This window comes from Lactuca sativa, chromosome 3, assembly GCF_002870075.4.
Source record: "Lactuca sativa cultivar Salinas chromosome 3, Lsat_Salinas_v11, whole genome shotgun sequence".
In the NCBI taxonomy this organism is placed as follows: domain Eukaryota; kingdom Viridiplantae; phylum Streptophyta; class Magnoliopsida; order Asterales; family Asteraceae; genus Lactuca; species Lactuca sativa.
Window position 1 is genome coordinate 88487925 of NC_056625.2, and position 16318 is coordinate 88504242.

Genomic DNA, 16318 nt, shown 5'->3' on the forward strand with positions numbered 1-16318 from the left:
CCTCGACGCATAAGCTATCACATGACCCCTCTGCATCAACACTGCACCCAATCCCGAAATTGATGCGTCGCAATATACCACGAAATCTTCCATCCCTTCTGGGAGAGCTAATACCGGGGCTTCGCACAATCTCTGGCGAAGTGTCTCAAAGGAGGTCTGCTGCTCGGGCCCCCATGAGAATGTAACACCCTTCCGGGTCAATCTGGTGAGTGGCACTGCGATCTTGGAGAAATCCTTGATAAATCTCCGATAATACCCTGCCAACCCAAGGAAACTTCTGATCTCAGAGGGTGACTTCGGCACCTCCCAACTCATCACCGCCTCAACCTTGGCCGGGTCGACCAATATCCCTTTCTGATTAACCACATGTCCTAGAAACTGGACCTCCCGCAACCAGAATTCACATTTGGAGAACTTTGCATAAAGTTTCTCCGACCTCAATACCTCAAGGACCTCCCTCAAATGCTCCTCATGCTGCTCTCTCGATCTCGAATACACCAGAATGTCGTCGATAAATACGATCACTGACCGATCCAACATCGGTCTGCATACCCTGTTCATGAGATCCATGAACACAGCCGGGGCATTGGTGAGTCCAAAAGGCATCACCACAAACTCATAATGCCCATATCGCGTCCTAAACGCTGTCTTCTGGACGTCTTCATCCCGTACTCTCACCTGATGGTAACCTGACCTCAGATCGATCTTGGAAAACCAAGATGCTCCCTGCAACTGATCGAATAAATCATCGATCCTCGGCAACGGGTAACGGTTCTTGACCGTTAGCTTGTTCAACTCCCGGTAATCAATGCACATCCGGTGTGAACCATCCTTCTTCTTGACGAACAGAATAGGTGCTCCCCATGGCGAGCTGCTCGGCCGAATGAATCCCTTCCCCAGCAACTCCTGGAGTTGCGAGGACAACTCTTGCATCTCTGGAGGTGCAAGACGATAGGGCACTTTAGCAATAGGTGCTGCCCCCGGAACCAGATCGATATTAAACTCTACTTGCCTCACAGGCGGTACTCCCGGCAACTCCTCGGGAAAGACATCTGAAAACTCACGTACCACAGGGACCTCCTTAACTGTCTTCGGTTTCTCGGAAACCTCCCGCGTATCCATCACATACGCCACAAAACCCTTACAGCCCTGCTGTAGACACTGCCTCGCTCTAGCGGCCGAACAAAAAGCTGATCCTGAACGGGTACCCTCACCGTACACCGAAAGAACTCCCCCACTATGGTCTCGTATGGTCACCAACTGGCGCTCACAGTCGATGACAGCGCCGAATCGGCTCAACCAGTCCATGCCCACGATGACACAGACATCCCCCATCGCAATAGGAATCAGGTCAATCGGGAATTCAACCCCGAAGATCTCTAGTACACATCCCCGAAGAACCTCCGTAGCACGAATCACCTTCTCGTCAGCTATAGAAACTCGCAAAGGTCGTCTCAACGACTCACGACTAACGCCGATCTGCTGACTAAAGGCTAAGGACACAAAGGACCTACTCGCACCCGAGTCAAATAACACTAAAGCAGGCACAGAGTTCACAAGGAAAGTACCTACGCGCATAATAACATGAGCATAACATATCGACATTAAAATAATTACATGAATTACAACATACCTGCCACAACATCGGGCGCAGCGCGGACCTCCTCCGCAGTCAGCTGAAAAGCTCTCCCACGAGCCCTCGGGGCCTCGACCTTCACCGGTCGAGTCTCAGTAGTCCTGGCAATAGGTGCAGATCCCTGACGAAGCTGCGGACACTCGGCCTTTCGATGGCCGGTCTGGTTGCAATGGAAGCAAACCATAAACCCCTTGGGGCACTCCCTAGCAATGTGCCCCTCCTTGCCGCACTTGTAGCAGGCACCGACTCGACACGCCCCATCGTGACCCTTGCCGCACTTTACGCAAGTGCGGTTCTTCGAACCTCCCGTCCTCGAATCGGCGGACTTGATCCGCTTGGCTGCCGGCTGAGACTGAGCCGGCCGCCGGTCTGCCTGCTGAGACTCGGCCTCCTCCCTGGCCTGAGTCTCTAACTCGATCTCACGCTTCCTGGCATTCGCCTGAAGCTCAGTAAAAGTATGATAAGTGGAGTTTGACACAAACTCCCGGATCTCCCTCCTCAGAACACCCAAGTACCGGCTCATCCGAGCCTGCTCTGTGGCCACCAGCTCGGGGCAAAACATCGCCCTCTCATGGAACTTCCGCGTGATCGCCGCCACCGAATCAGTACCCTGCTTGAGGGTTAAGAACTCCTGAACCAATCGTTCCCGCTCCACCGGGGGAACGTACTCCTCCCTGAACATGGTAGTGAACCCCTCCCATGTCACTGCCGCAGTCTCTGCCAAAGTGAAGTTCGCCGTCACGAACTTCCACCAGTCCTTTGCTCCCAGACGGAGCTGGTTCAAAGCGAACCGTACCCTCAGGTGCTCCGGGCATGAACAAGTGTAGAAGCACCCCTCTATATCTGCGATCCACCTCATCGCAGCAATCGGATCCTGCGTCCCATCGAACTCTGGTGGCTTCGTGTTGCTGAACTCTCGGAACAGCAATGAATCACCCCCCTGTGGCCTAGCAGCGGCCACAGCTGCGGTAGCTGCAGCGGTTGCAACCTCAGTCAATGCGGCGTACCGCTCGTCGAACGTCTCCATCAGGGTGGTCTTGATAGACCCAAACATCTCCGGGATCTCAGCCCGGATCGCCGCCGCCACCTCCTCGTGGATCATCTGACGAATATCCTCGTCACTCACACCGCTCGTACTTGCCCCGTGTCGCGGTCTAACCATGATATCTCTGAAATACAACATAAAACTATCAGAGATTCTATCAAGTGTAATTGCACTCGATAACGCGACCCTACCCCGTCCCCGATATCCAGGGATTCTTACTTGGGTCTCCCACTGACCCGGTGTCCTCGGTAGTACGGGCCCAATACTACCGACCACACCGCATCGGTGTTCATCCCAATTCCTCCTCCCCAAACTTCGGATAGTGAGTACTCTACTTCTGATATGCACTATCTACCCGCATACTAGCAGCGTCTCATATAAGCAAACTTCCCTAGACTAAGGCATCACAAATCAGGCCACTCTAGTCCTATCATGAATACCTAGTCTTCTAGCATGCATAACAATTCATATCATATAATATAGTAAGGTATTTTGGGGATCTTTACCATTCGGGCGCTGACTGATCGTACACACTGCTTCTTTCTTGCTTACCACAAAACCATTTACAAAAGTTTATGCCTTTATTTGAAAAGTTTCCTCAAATCCTCGGTTTGAGTTCAGTTACCCCCAAAGGTGCACCCGAATCCCTCAAACCAAGGCTCTGATACCAATTGTAACAACTCGAATTTTTCAAACAAATTTTTCAATTTTAAAACATAATTGTTTCCATTAAAAACAAGGCATAAATAGTTAATTATTCAGTCAATACAATTATTCAAAATCCCAAGATCATAAAAACCATCTTCAGTGTGTATCGATCATGCCGGCGCCTTCCCACGGTCCTCGCTAGTACCTGAAATACATGCACAACAACTGTAAGCATAAATGCTTAGTGAGTTCCCCAATATACACTTACACACATACGCCTTTCCAGGCCCTGACCTTCCGGTCCTCATTACAACGCCTTCCGGCCCATAACATATTGCCTTCCGGCCCACTTATCATACATAGCACATATAACAATTAACTTACCACATATAGCATACATATCACATAACATATTTGACCTTCCGGTCACACAGTCAAACCCTTCCGGGTACAGTATAGTGAGAAGACTCACCTCGTATATGCTGAAAGCTAGCAACTCCTGAAATGACTCGTGCACAACCGACGAGCTACAACCTCCCTATAACATTACATGACTCATTAATACTTATCTCTTCTAAGTGTGACTATCCCTAAGAAGTCAGACTTAGGTCAACTCTGGTCAACGGTCAACGGTCAACTCAACCGGACTCGGCGAGTACCATGGCGACTCGGCGAGTCTAGTCGTCTTCCAACTTTCTGAGATTCCTTATCTACTCGTCGAGTACCCTCCTCGACCCGACGAGTTACTCCTGGAAGAATCGCGGGGCCACCCCGACTCCACTCGCCGAGTCTGAAGAACAACTCGGCGAGTCCCAGTAAATCTTCAAGCTACTCGCCGAGTCTGAAGAACAACTCGGCGAGTCCATGCCATGCAGACGAGTAACTGCTTCCTGAATTACGTATGGTCCAACGATATACAACCATGGGATCCTCTGGACGTCTAAACATCTCATTACTGGGGTAAAAACGTTTGGATAACAACATCATAACCCATCTAATCACTAAATGGGTTTCATAAACCCTAAACTTACATACATATCAAAATAGCAGAATTGGTCCGAGTATTACCTGAAAACGCACTCTCTGTGTCCCCCAAATCTCAGGTCTCAATCCTCCTTGATATTCTTTTAGCCAAATCCCTCTTCTTCTTGCCTAGCCAATTCTTCCAAGTTCCAAAAGCTTTCTCTCCTGCTCTAGACGTCCACAGCGATTAGGGTTCTTCTCAATCGACCAAAAGACTGAAAATGACGGCCTAAGAGGCGTTAAATACGATCCAAACTAAACGGTTAGGGTTTCTGCTGAACAGCGTCGACTCGCCGAGTCCATATCTGGACTCGTCGAGTCCAGTCGCGGACCCGCGACCAAGTCTGCGATCCTACTCGGCGAGTCTAGGCTCCGACTCGCCGAGTCCCCTCTTAAATCACCCCAAAAACATAATTTTAATAATACCTGAGATTTCGGGCTGTTACAAGCTCAATTTCACACTAGTAGCGCGAACAAAGATGGAAATGGAATCAACAATCCAAATCGTTGTAACAATTTGAGAAATCAACAAATGATAACGGTCGCAAATACCCAAAGCCACAACTCGGATTTTAAGAAACGAAACCGTCAAGCCCAAAAGGAACGCAAGCGATTTCAAAGGCTTGCCATGCAACAACAACCAATGGCGACCCCTGCAACCTCAACACCGATCAAACGATATGAGGGAACACTCCCAAAGTGTAACAAGTGTAACTATCATCATAATGGAGTTTGCCGGGTATTGCAATGCAACAATTGCAACAAAATGGGGCACACTGCTCGTGTCTGTAGAACCACCTTTACCACCAGAGCCAGCCAGGTTTGCTATAGTTGTGGCGAGATCGGACATTATTATAGGGATTGTCCAAGCGGCAGGAACAACGAAAGCACTCATGTCCACGTCACTCCAACCTGACACATCACTTCCACCACCGACGCTGGTACAAGCCAAATATGTCATTTATGTAGTGAGATAGGACATTTCAAGAAGGATTGTCCAATAACAAAGAACTCTTGCACAGACGAAAAGATACTAAGGATCGCTGCCGCAGGAGAGACTACTCCGGACCCACGTTGAAATAATAGGGTGTTTCGTTATAGTAGACTTATAAAGTGTTAAAAACTAGTGCAACTTGAGTCTTATCTTTTGCGAGATCCCGTCAGTCAACAGACTCTCATGCTACGTATACTTGCTTTTGTGGTATACCCTGTCCGCGGCAGTAGTCTTGTAGATAAACTAAAGTACTGAAACTCTGTCAAAGTTGCACCGTTATGTTTTTGTAACACCTTTATAAATTAGTCTAACACCTTTTATTCCGAATAGTTCGATATTATCATATAACTTGAGTCAATTCGATCCTCACAGTGCCAGTCTCGTGCGAAAATTCTTTTCCCCATAATCGACTTTTTAGCGAAGCCGTCGTTCCAGAACTTCGAAGCACTCGTACGTAGATTGCCTTAGGCTTCGTAGCTTTCTCGAAGTAACCTCAGGAAACCTCCCCGGAATACCACTCGTACAGTATGTCAAGTTCAATCCGAAGACCCATCCGATTAATCTATCAATGAGGAATGTATACGCAAGGGTGGTATATAATCAAGGTTCTACAGGTTTAGGATTGATGATTCTGCTTTAACTTCTTTTCCTTGTTTGGATGTGAGCTTAGAGAACAATCATTTATTTGACTGCCTTTTCAATCTTGATTATATACGATTCGTATATGCAAAGCTGTGATTGATGACCCAAATATGACTTCTGATAGATGAACTTCAGGACGGAGACTGCCCAAAGGCTACAAGTGATCGTGTTGTCATTCGAATAAAATTAGAATCTCTTTAATTCATGAGTAATCATACTTTCTTTTAGAGCTTCACGACGTCATAATCGGTATGAATTGGTTAAGTCGTCTTCGCGCCGACATTATGTGCTCTAAGAAAGCAGTCCATCTTAACCTCCCTAATAATGGAACACTAGTAATCTACGATGACGAATCAAGTACAAACCTTCGCATTATTTCTAGTATTCAACTTAGAAGTGCTTACGAAAGGAATAACATAAATTCCTTGCTCACATCGTTGATACAAGCAAAGAATTGAAAAACATTCCAGAAGCACGCGACTTTCCCGACATTTTTCCAAAAGAACTACCGGGATTACCACCACAACGTCAAGTCGATGTTTGAATCAACTTAGTTCCTGAGGCTACCCCAGTAGTCAAGTCGTCTTATCACCTACCTCTAGTAGAGATGCAAGAACTTTCCAGTCAGCTTAACGAACTTCTCAAAAAGGGATTTATTAGACCAAGCTTCTAACCTAAGGGGAGCACCGGTCTTGTTCGTAAAGAAGAAAGACAGATCGTTCCTTATATACATTAACTACAGAGAATGGAACCAGCTACTATCAACAACCATTATCCTCTACCCTGAATTGACAACTTACTTAATCAACTTCAAAGACCGAACTACTTCTCGAAGATAGATCTAAGATCTGGGTAGTACCAGTTACGGGTACTAGAGGAGGATTTCACCAAGACAATCTTCTGAACTCGTTAGGGACACTACGAGTTTGTAGTGACCCCATTCATATTAACTAATGCACCAGTAGTATTCATGATTCTAATGAATAGGGCGTGCAATACTTTCTTGGATTAGTTCGTTATTGTCTTAATCAATGACATACTTACCTACTACCGATAGTAAAAGGCTCGCTGGAATGCCGAGCGAGGACCTAATTTCACTTGGGAACGCGTTGATCAAATGAAACTTCTATCTATAGCATAGTTGTCAATTCTACTTAAATTGTAATTTCAGGACGAAATTCTCTCTAACGGGGGGATGATGTGACACCCCGAAATTTCCATCTTCTACAGTCAATCAATTCAATCAAATTTAGGCTCGTTTCTTCCATCTTTTAACACTGTTTAGAGTCTGTTTGATTGTTCTAAGCCTAGTACAATCAAGAATCGGGCGTTGCGAAGTATCTGCTTGAGTCCATTGTGCCCTAATCAAACTTTAAACCCATTATGGGGAGTTTACGGCCAAACCTTCATGTTTGGGCCGTAAACTCATGTGGTGGCCATGAACTCATGTTAAATACATGAGTTTACATAAATTTCCTCATCTCTCTTCCATTTCAAGGCTAGAAACTCCATTTCTCTCTCAAGTATCATAAGATCTTCATTTCAATCTTCCAAAAATGTAAGTATTTCATCCTTTGATTTGTTGTTATATCACCTTATCTAGTAAGCATCATTGATTTCATCCATGAAATCATTCCATTTTGATAGATCTTCAATTGTTCTTCATTTCACCAAGAATACCAAGAACACACACTAGTGTTCTTGAGCCTTAACCACATTATCAAGCTTCTATATTGTAAGTACTCTTACCTTGGCTTGTGTTAATGCTTGAATCACTTAGTTTACCCCTTGAAATCATCAAAAACTCAAGAACACATGGTGTTTACGGCCAAGGAAATCTCCTTGGGCCGTAAACACTCATAAATGGTGCAAATGTGCCACAACTCCTTCCTAAGGCTTAGGACTTGGTCTAGAACACTCCCTAGTGACTTATAAGGCCTTAACTCACAAATGGTACAAATGACCATGAGTTTACGGCCGTACACTCATGTTGGAAATTACCTTGGGTCGTAAACTCAAGAAGAGTTGGTCCTTGGGTCGTAAAATTCAAAGCAAAACCATACAACCCTTAGACGCAACCCTTTAGTGGTTATAACACTTGAATCAAAGTGTTTTCCATGTTCTAGGGTGCCTATACTTGTTAAATTAGTTTTTTAATCACTAATTAGATACATATATGTGTCATTATATGTTAAATAGGATCCATGTGTGTTTCTTCAAATCTTCACTTGACACTTAGCATCCTATACCATCCGTTCATCCAAACCACTCACTGCAGGTGAGTTCATAACCCTTGATCTATCCTTTTAAGCGATTTTAAATTCTTTTATTGGGGGGGGGGGGAATACAAGTAGAAAACATGTAGTTATATAATCAATCACATGTGATTTATAACGTTTTTTCAAACAATAGGATTTCATATACTTCAAACTGTGTTTCAAACAAAGGATTTCTTACACTTTAGACTATCTTATGAACAAGCTGCTTTTAAATCATTTTATAAATTGACATCAAGTCATCCATACTTTTTATTAAACACTTCAAAAGGTTTTACCAAACTTCCTTTTTAACTTATATATTGTCTAATGCATGTCTATATATGTATGGTTATGTAAGTCATGTTCGAAGGACTTAGAACTGCTAATCCACTTTATTTCCTTTTCATTGTTTGGATGTGTACTTAGAGTAATCGGTTAGTTGTCCGAAGGTCTTTTAAACATTAGTCATATATTATGTAAACATATGTAGATATAAAAGTACCAGTCAATCATTCAAATACTACAAAGAACAATACTATAACAAAAATTACTAGTAAGCTATTATAAGTATAGTTTAGGAGAATACTATCATATACAAATATTAGACAGAGAATACTATAACAGAGAATACTATCATATACAAGTAAACACAAAGAATACTATCATATACAAGTACATACTAAGATACTATAACTGAAAGAACATACTAAGATGCTATAGCATGGAACAACTACATGATCTAACTACACCAATGATCACTAACGCATTGTTTTAAACAAAAGGTGATAATAAATTGGGTATACATGATTATATAACTTTAATGTGGATATTACGGCCTAGAAATTCGTTGCAGAAGTCACTCTTGTTTCCCAGAATCTCTTGTAGGGAGAACGTTTAGTATGGGAACTACTCATCACATTATGACCTTAAGGAAACAAATATGTTTTCAGGTAATTAGTACTGCTGGTTGTCAATTCTGAAGACCCCTGAGTACTTACTTTTCCCGTTACTTTCATTTAGTGATAGTTCTACTTGAAAGTCAACGCAAGCTATTTTTGAGTTAAGATAGTTATAAATTAGGGAAAAACATCCACTTTTATAAAGAAACAAACATTCAAAATAGTCGGGTCTTGGTAGAAGACTACTTTTTATACTAGTAGGAAATATGGGATTTTATAGGAGTTTTCAAACATATACAAACATTTAGATTCAAAGAGATACAAAAAATTTCATTTAAACTTATAAAAACACTGACAATACATACTTATGAATTTACCGGCTTAAATGCCGATCTAAGCTTTTAAAATAACTTGTATTCTCAGGTCACCAGTAGACAGGTACGATGACCAGGTTTTGAGAAGACGGAGTGTTCAAGACTCGTCTTTTATTTTGTTTCATGTTTTGGTGTTTTATTACATTTAAAGAACACACATGTATGAAATTATGCTATTAATGCAATGGATGATGTTGTTGGTTGTTTATTACTTTGCATTGTTATGATACTGTACATGACGTCCTCCGCCCCAGAACGTTTCCGCCGTTCTTGGTTTTGTGGTGTTGCATATTAAGATGTAAGAATTAAGAAACCTTAACACCTTGACGAACTAGAATTCCTTCTTGACTATATGCTTCATGAAAAATTAGACTCCACAAGTGAGCATTGGAAATCCGAGTAGTCTTCTTATAGTGCTTGATATATGTTGTGAACTCATCCCAGAAGACGAAGCATTGTTAACATTCATCCCATAACACAGACTAGCCAGAACAGAATAAAATTGAAGTTTTGTCTTGTAAAGTCCACTATTCCTTCCAGTCAAACATAAAAGAGTAACGTTAAAGAAAATATTCCACAAACTTGGAAGATTGGACTTCTTAAAGCTACTAATCAAACATTTTTGAGGATTATATCCCATTTCATTTAACATTTGAACTAATTGTTCCAACATAGGGACTTCAAACGAGCCCTCAGAAGGTAGCTGAAGAATCTGCACAAATTGTTTCTTCTATAAATGTTTTTTGCCTTTAGATTCCATCTAAAACATAAAAACTTCACTTGTCTTGTTGTACACTATCGTAGAACCCTCGTCTGATACCAATTAATCGGAATTGCAAAAGATATCATCAAAGTATAACAAAGAATTGAATCGTGCAAACATTGAATGAGCATCTTCAGCTCTTCAGGGTATGCAGATAGTGACGGATTAAACCAGACGTTGTTAGATTGAAGCTTCATAAAAGGAACCAGAAATTTGTCTTTAGTTGTGTTGAAGTGATCAACAATGGTATTAGAAATAGACATGATGATCGATAAGAGGAATTTGATGATGGTAAAAAAATAGGGTCACAGTTCTTTTGTAAATTCAGGGGATCGGAAAGATTGAATTGAACCATCGTATCATCTTTTATAACTGGCATTAAATTCAAATTTAATTGTTACATAATGAATAATTGCCATGTGGAAAACGTGTAAATGATGTGGAATCATCCCATTCTTCCATATATCTACGTAATGAGTGTTTTTCTAAATCCAAGATAAAGAAACAGTAATGTCACTTCATAACGATCACCTCGATATCACCAATAAAATAAAACAATCACCAAGCTTTGATTTTTCCAAGGACCAATCTTTGATAGTTAAGGCAGGGCCTCATTCACTTATGGGAAATGTAAATGAAATCATAATCCTAACTCTTCAAACATGCTCTTCTCCTCAAAATGATCACCGTAGTGATTTCTATACATAACACCATGCATCGGATGACCCGTTTCCTCATCGTACGAACAAGATGACCAAATCTTGTAGGTGCCAGTTTCCTCATTTGAGTTCTTAGTTACCAGAGAGATATTCTTTGAATTTTATCGAAGCTCTTCAATTTACATTGCATATTAAGCTTTTACTTTTGTTTTCTCCTTCTTTTCCTCTGGCTTCTTCAACATGCAATCCCTTGCAAGATGATTTTTTCCATTACAATAGTCGTAGTGGTAAACACTCTTTTATGAAGAACGAAAACTTGACGCTGACTTCTTAACTAAGCTGTTTTTGAAGTTTCCACCAATTGGCATCTTATAAACTTTATTATCACTATTATTTGTATAATAGGCCACAACTTCGTCATCTGAATTTTTCTGTATACCTTGTTTGTTCACATATTCTTCATCATTAGAACAAACTTCTTTTTTAGTGATTTTCGAGAGTAGTGCCAAAGGACCTACAAAGTTTAATTTTTTGTTTTCCTATGCTATCTGTTTCACTTTTCACTCATGAGCTTTAAGAATGTTGTAGAGATTCGACAAAGAGTAAGTTTCAAAGTTCTCTTGAGTCTTAATCATCAAATAAATATTCTTACATTCCATCTTCAAACCAATAATGTAAGTAATGTTGAACTTGAGAGTGGCACAAACAACATTATACCTGGTGCACTTGTAAATAAGATCATTGAATCAGTCGTAGTATGCTTTGATAGATGCGTTTTCCTTTTGTTTGAAGTCAGATAACTCTGATAAGCATTGAGTCATCGAGCTTTTCTTATTCTGCTCATTTCCTTGGAATTTTTCATCGAGTGTGTTGTAGATCACTTGTGCAGTCTTACAACCACATGTGTAGTTATACATGACCAATGGTAAGGCTCCACGCAACTCATGAATGCACCTTTTTTCATTAGCGTTTTTGTAACGCCTGTGTTTCCGGGCTTGCCATTTTTAGCAATGTAATAGTTTAGGTTAACCTTTGTAACCCGTTTCGAAATAATAAGATTGTATTATTTGAGTATTATGTGTTTTGTGCTTAATTGCTTAATTATGTGGTTTGATTAATTAAGAATAAAAATAAGCGTCAAAATTTAAGTGTAAAATAAACTTAATATCTTTGGATAATGTTGTAGTAGTTGAAATGAGGTTTCCGAATATATATAGAACGCCCAAATCTGACTTCGTATGAGGAAGTTATGATGTATTGAAGTTTTGACTTAGCGGTGTGCAGCCCGAAATACTCGATTTGAGATCGAGCGATTTTTAGTCAAAACAATCTAAACGAGGATCGAAGGTCTCGTTGTTGGTATCAAAGCGATAAAAAGTTAGGCGAGAACGGACGTCAAACGAAGAAGTTATGAATTTATAACGAAGTTTTTCTGTCGCGGTCTATTAAAAATAAATAATAAAAATAACATCAAAATTAGCCGACGAAGTCTAAAGGAAAGTTGTAGAGCGTAGTTTCACCTTCGCGTGGATATAAAGAACGTCAAAAACAGAGTTCGTATGAAGAAGATATGAATTTCCGAAGTTTATTGAATATTTTGTATTTAAATTAAATCTTTAAATCCGACATTATCCGAAGAGGAGTCAGCAATCCGATCCGAAGTACGCCCCGCATACTCGTGTACGCCCCGCGTACACCGAAGGTGTCGACACTCGCAGCAAGTGGCTCGGATGCGTAAGCAGTGACGTTTGTCGGACCAGTACGCCCCGCGTACTCCGAGGCTCCAGCCTCCTATAAATAGGATCCGAAGGCAGCCGATTCTTTTGTTCATTTTCTCTCTTCTCTCTCCCGTTTTATATCGTTTTGCGTGCCAGAAATACCCCGAAGCCCCGGTATTATTCTCGAGCCCCGAGGCAAGTCCCGAGATCCCGAGAAGTGCGGTTCCCGAGCCGAAGCTCTGCCCGCGAGAATTTCGATTTTTGTGAAGATCTTTCAGATCTGCTGAGGATTACTACTTCTGCAAGTCGTAGTGCTGTCCGATCATCTTCTGATCAAGTGAGTGTGTAGTTACCTTCTTCCAACACATTATTATAAAGTATTTTATATAAAATACGTGCTATGTGTATATATTTTGTTGTTATATGTGTGAATGTATATTCACTCTCTTCTATCTCATAGATATGATTTATTCTCTATGAGATATGTGTTATGTGTGTGCGTGCCTCATCTGTTATGTGGAATATGTGTTGATTAAAGCATGCTATATAGGTTTTTAAACTATGTATAAAAATGTATATTTTTATCTACTATTATGTTGGGTAGAACATGGGTAGATAGTTGGTGTGTAATAAACAGATGAGAGGCCTCGTTGTTGTTTGATTTAGTCATCTAGCGGAGTTTAGATGACGACCACGGGCTATTCTAGACAATCTTGTGGAAACATTAGCAGGTTCGCCACCTGTAGGTGTTAATGAACTTGGGTGTTCATTCGCTGTACTCCATCCCCCTCATGGTTGCCTTATTTGACTTATATTGCTGAGGTACCCCCGAAGCATGTGTTGTCGCCCCGATGAAATATTCTTAGACTAGGTCCCTTGTGTTAGTTATTCTAGGGACATAAAGTGAGAATAACGGGAATGGGTAATTGGGTTATTGTTGGTTGGTGGAAATTAAATATGATTATTTATTGTGGGTTGAAAACCCTATATGCTCACCAGGCTCCCAAGCCTGACCCACTCAGTTTTATTTGTATTACAGGAAGTGGCGCGAGGGCATAAGATGGATGAACCATCAAGTTGTTTTGTTTACAAGTCTGTATATGTATATATTTGTTGAATGACTTGTAATGTTATCGTTTATGCTTATTGGTCTGTATCGGAACATGACACCCCGAGTTTTGATTATATAATGAAAAATACATTTCTTTTATGAAATGCTTTGGTAAACATTGTTTTATCATGTTTTGTTTTGGGAACAAATTCCGCAACTCTTTCAAATCAAAAGGATTTACTCTGAAAATATTTTAAAAGCATAAATGAAAATCGGTCTTTTTTGGTCGAGATTTTGGGGATGTCACAGTTTTGCTTGTTACCTTGAGCAATCATATCTTTAGCTTCACCTGCTGTTCCAATAGCTTGAAGATGATCAACACGATACATACCTTTTTCAATCGATCTCGACAAATCCTCATCGATTCCATCGATGTAATCTTCAATATTACCTATACACTGATCATAGTAATCAGGAAGCAACATCAAAATCTTCATGGATGATCCAAGCAGATCAACAATGTTCATCATGGTGTTAACATTCAAATTCACTAGTAAATCCACTTGAAACGAGGATAAACTGTAAATGAAAGAAATCAGATACAAATGATTGATTAACGATTGCAGAATCATTAAATCACAAAGATCAATCGAAGAATTACATTTTCACTTGCAGAAAGATTGAATGAAAACAAATAATTCAATAAAATGAAAACACGAAAGAGATTCTTCAAATGATTTGTCGATTCCTACTCTGATACCAAATAAAAGGATGTCAAATCAATCATAAAATGAAATCAAAGTTCAAATGTGCACCGTATGTATATAAGATCTTGTTTCACCTCAATATTAATGTGGAGAGGTATAGGTACATTTGTTGATAGAAAAGCTTTGTGCACAAGTTGCCAAAAATTTACAAATGAATTACCTATCTACATTATTTATAATGTACTTGGCGGATACAGAATGTATGCCAAGTCTTCAACATTAAAAATGAAACTACAAATGTGCCTGATAGAATACATACACTATCGAAGTCAAGAAGACCTTTGATATTGATAAATACTTCATTGAAAGACAACTACCTAAGATTTTGACATATCATAACAAATATGACTATATATATACACTAGTACAACTTTGTGGTTATGAGTCTTCGAAAATGCCTCTCGAGCCTCTCTCCTGATCGCGTGTGCCAAAACTGCTCAATGACACAAAACTTAATTATTTATACTACCTCGAAAGGGTACCGTGGCATTTTATTCATGTCTACATTGTAGAAGGCTGCCATTGACAATTTGACTTTGACATTCATTAAATTTCTCATACTGCCAATGTACTTTTATCTCAACATTGTACAACCATAACTTTCTCATACGTACTCTAATTTTGACAAACTTTATATTCACATAATTATCTTTGTATGAACTAAAACATTCTTTACTTGTATGTTCTTAAATACCATTACACAACATAAAGAAAACTCTATGCTTTATTTTTGTAACATCATGATTTTCCACCCGAAATTTTCTTTTTTATTTTAAACACTTTTAAATAGAATATGTTAGCACAAGTCTTAATTTACATTTATATCAATACATCACCAAAGTTAACAAAACATTTAAAAAAACCCACATCTTTGTATAAGTTTGCAAAACCATAAGCGAAAGAAAACTCAAAACATATCCAAGGAGGGTATGATCACTAAAATATCAACTAGAGTGTGACTACCTAAAGTCCCCAATCCTTACCAAGCCATCAATCAAGCTATATGTACCAATGTGTAACTACTTGGTCTCACGCTCTAGTATGGTTGCTGGTTCCTCAACTAAATGCTTCAATTCATGGACTCGTAACTCGTCTAACTGTTGTATGTTAGACTCCCTCACCAACCACTTTTGCAGATAGAAAACATGAAATATATCATGAATCCCCTCCATATCAGCTGACAACTCCATTCTATACGCCTATTCTCCCTCTCGTTCCAACACATCAAGTGAACATATGAAGCATGATCCTAACTTGACTCGCTTTCTAAAGCGTATAATCATCTTCCAAAGTGAGACTTTTTAACATCAGCTTGTTGCCTACCTTGAAGGTATTTGATCAATGCTTCTTGTACGAATACTTTTTTGTCTCTCACAGACTACTGATCAAAGATCACGAGCGATATTCAATTTATCCTCAGTAATATGTATGATTTATGAACTCGCAAATTTCTTTTCTCCTAACACCAACCAACATGTAGGATTAGGACACCTCCTCCCTTAGAGTATCTCATACAGAGTGATCACTAGAATGATAGGTGTTGTTGTAATCAAATAACACCAATGCTAGGTGTGTATCCTAACAACCCCCATACACGATAACACATGCATGCAATATATCCTTGATAGTCTGGATAGTCCTCTTACTCTATTGTCATTTTGTTGATAATAGGTTGTACTCAAGTCCACCCTCATACCCAGCTCCTCCTAAAGTTTATGCCAAAACATCAAGGAAAGACAGCTATCATGATCATAAATTATAGATAATGGCACACCATGACTCATGATGATCTCTTTAACATAAATCTTTGATATTTCCTACGACTTCTTAGTCTCCTTGCT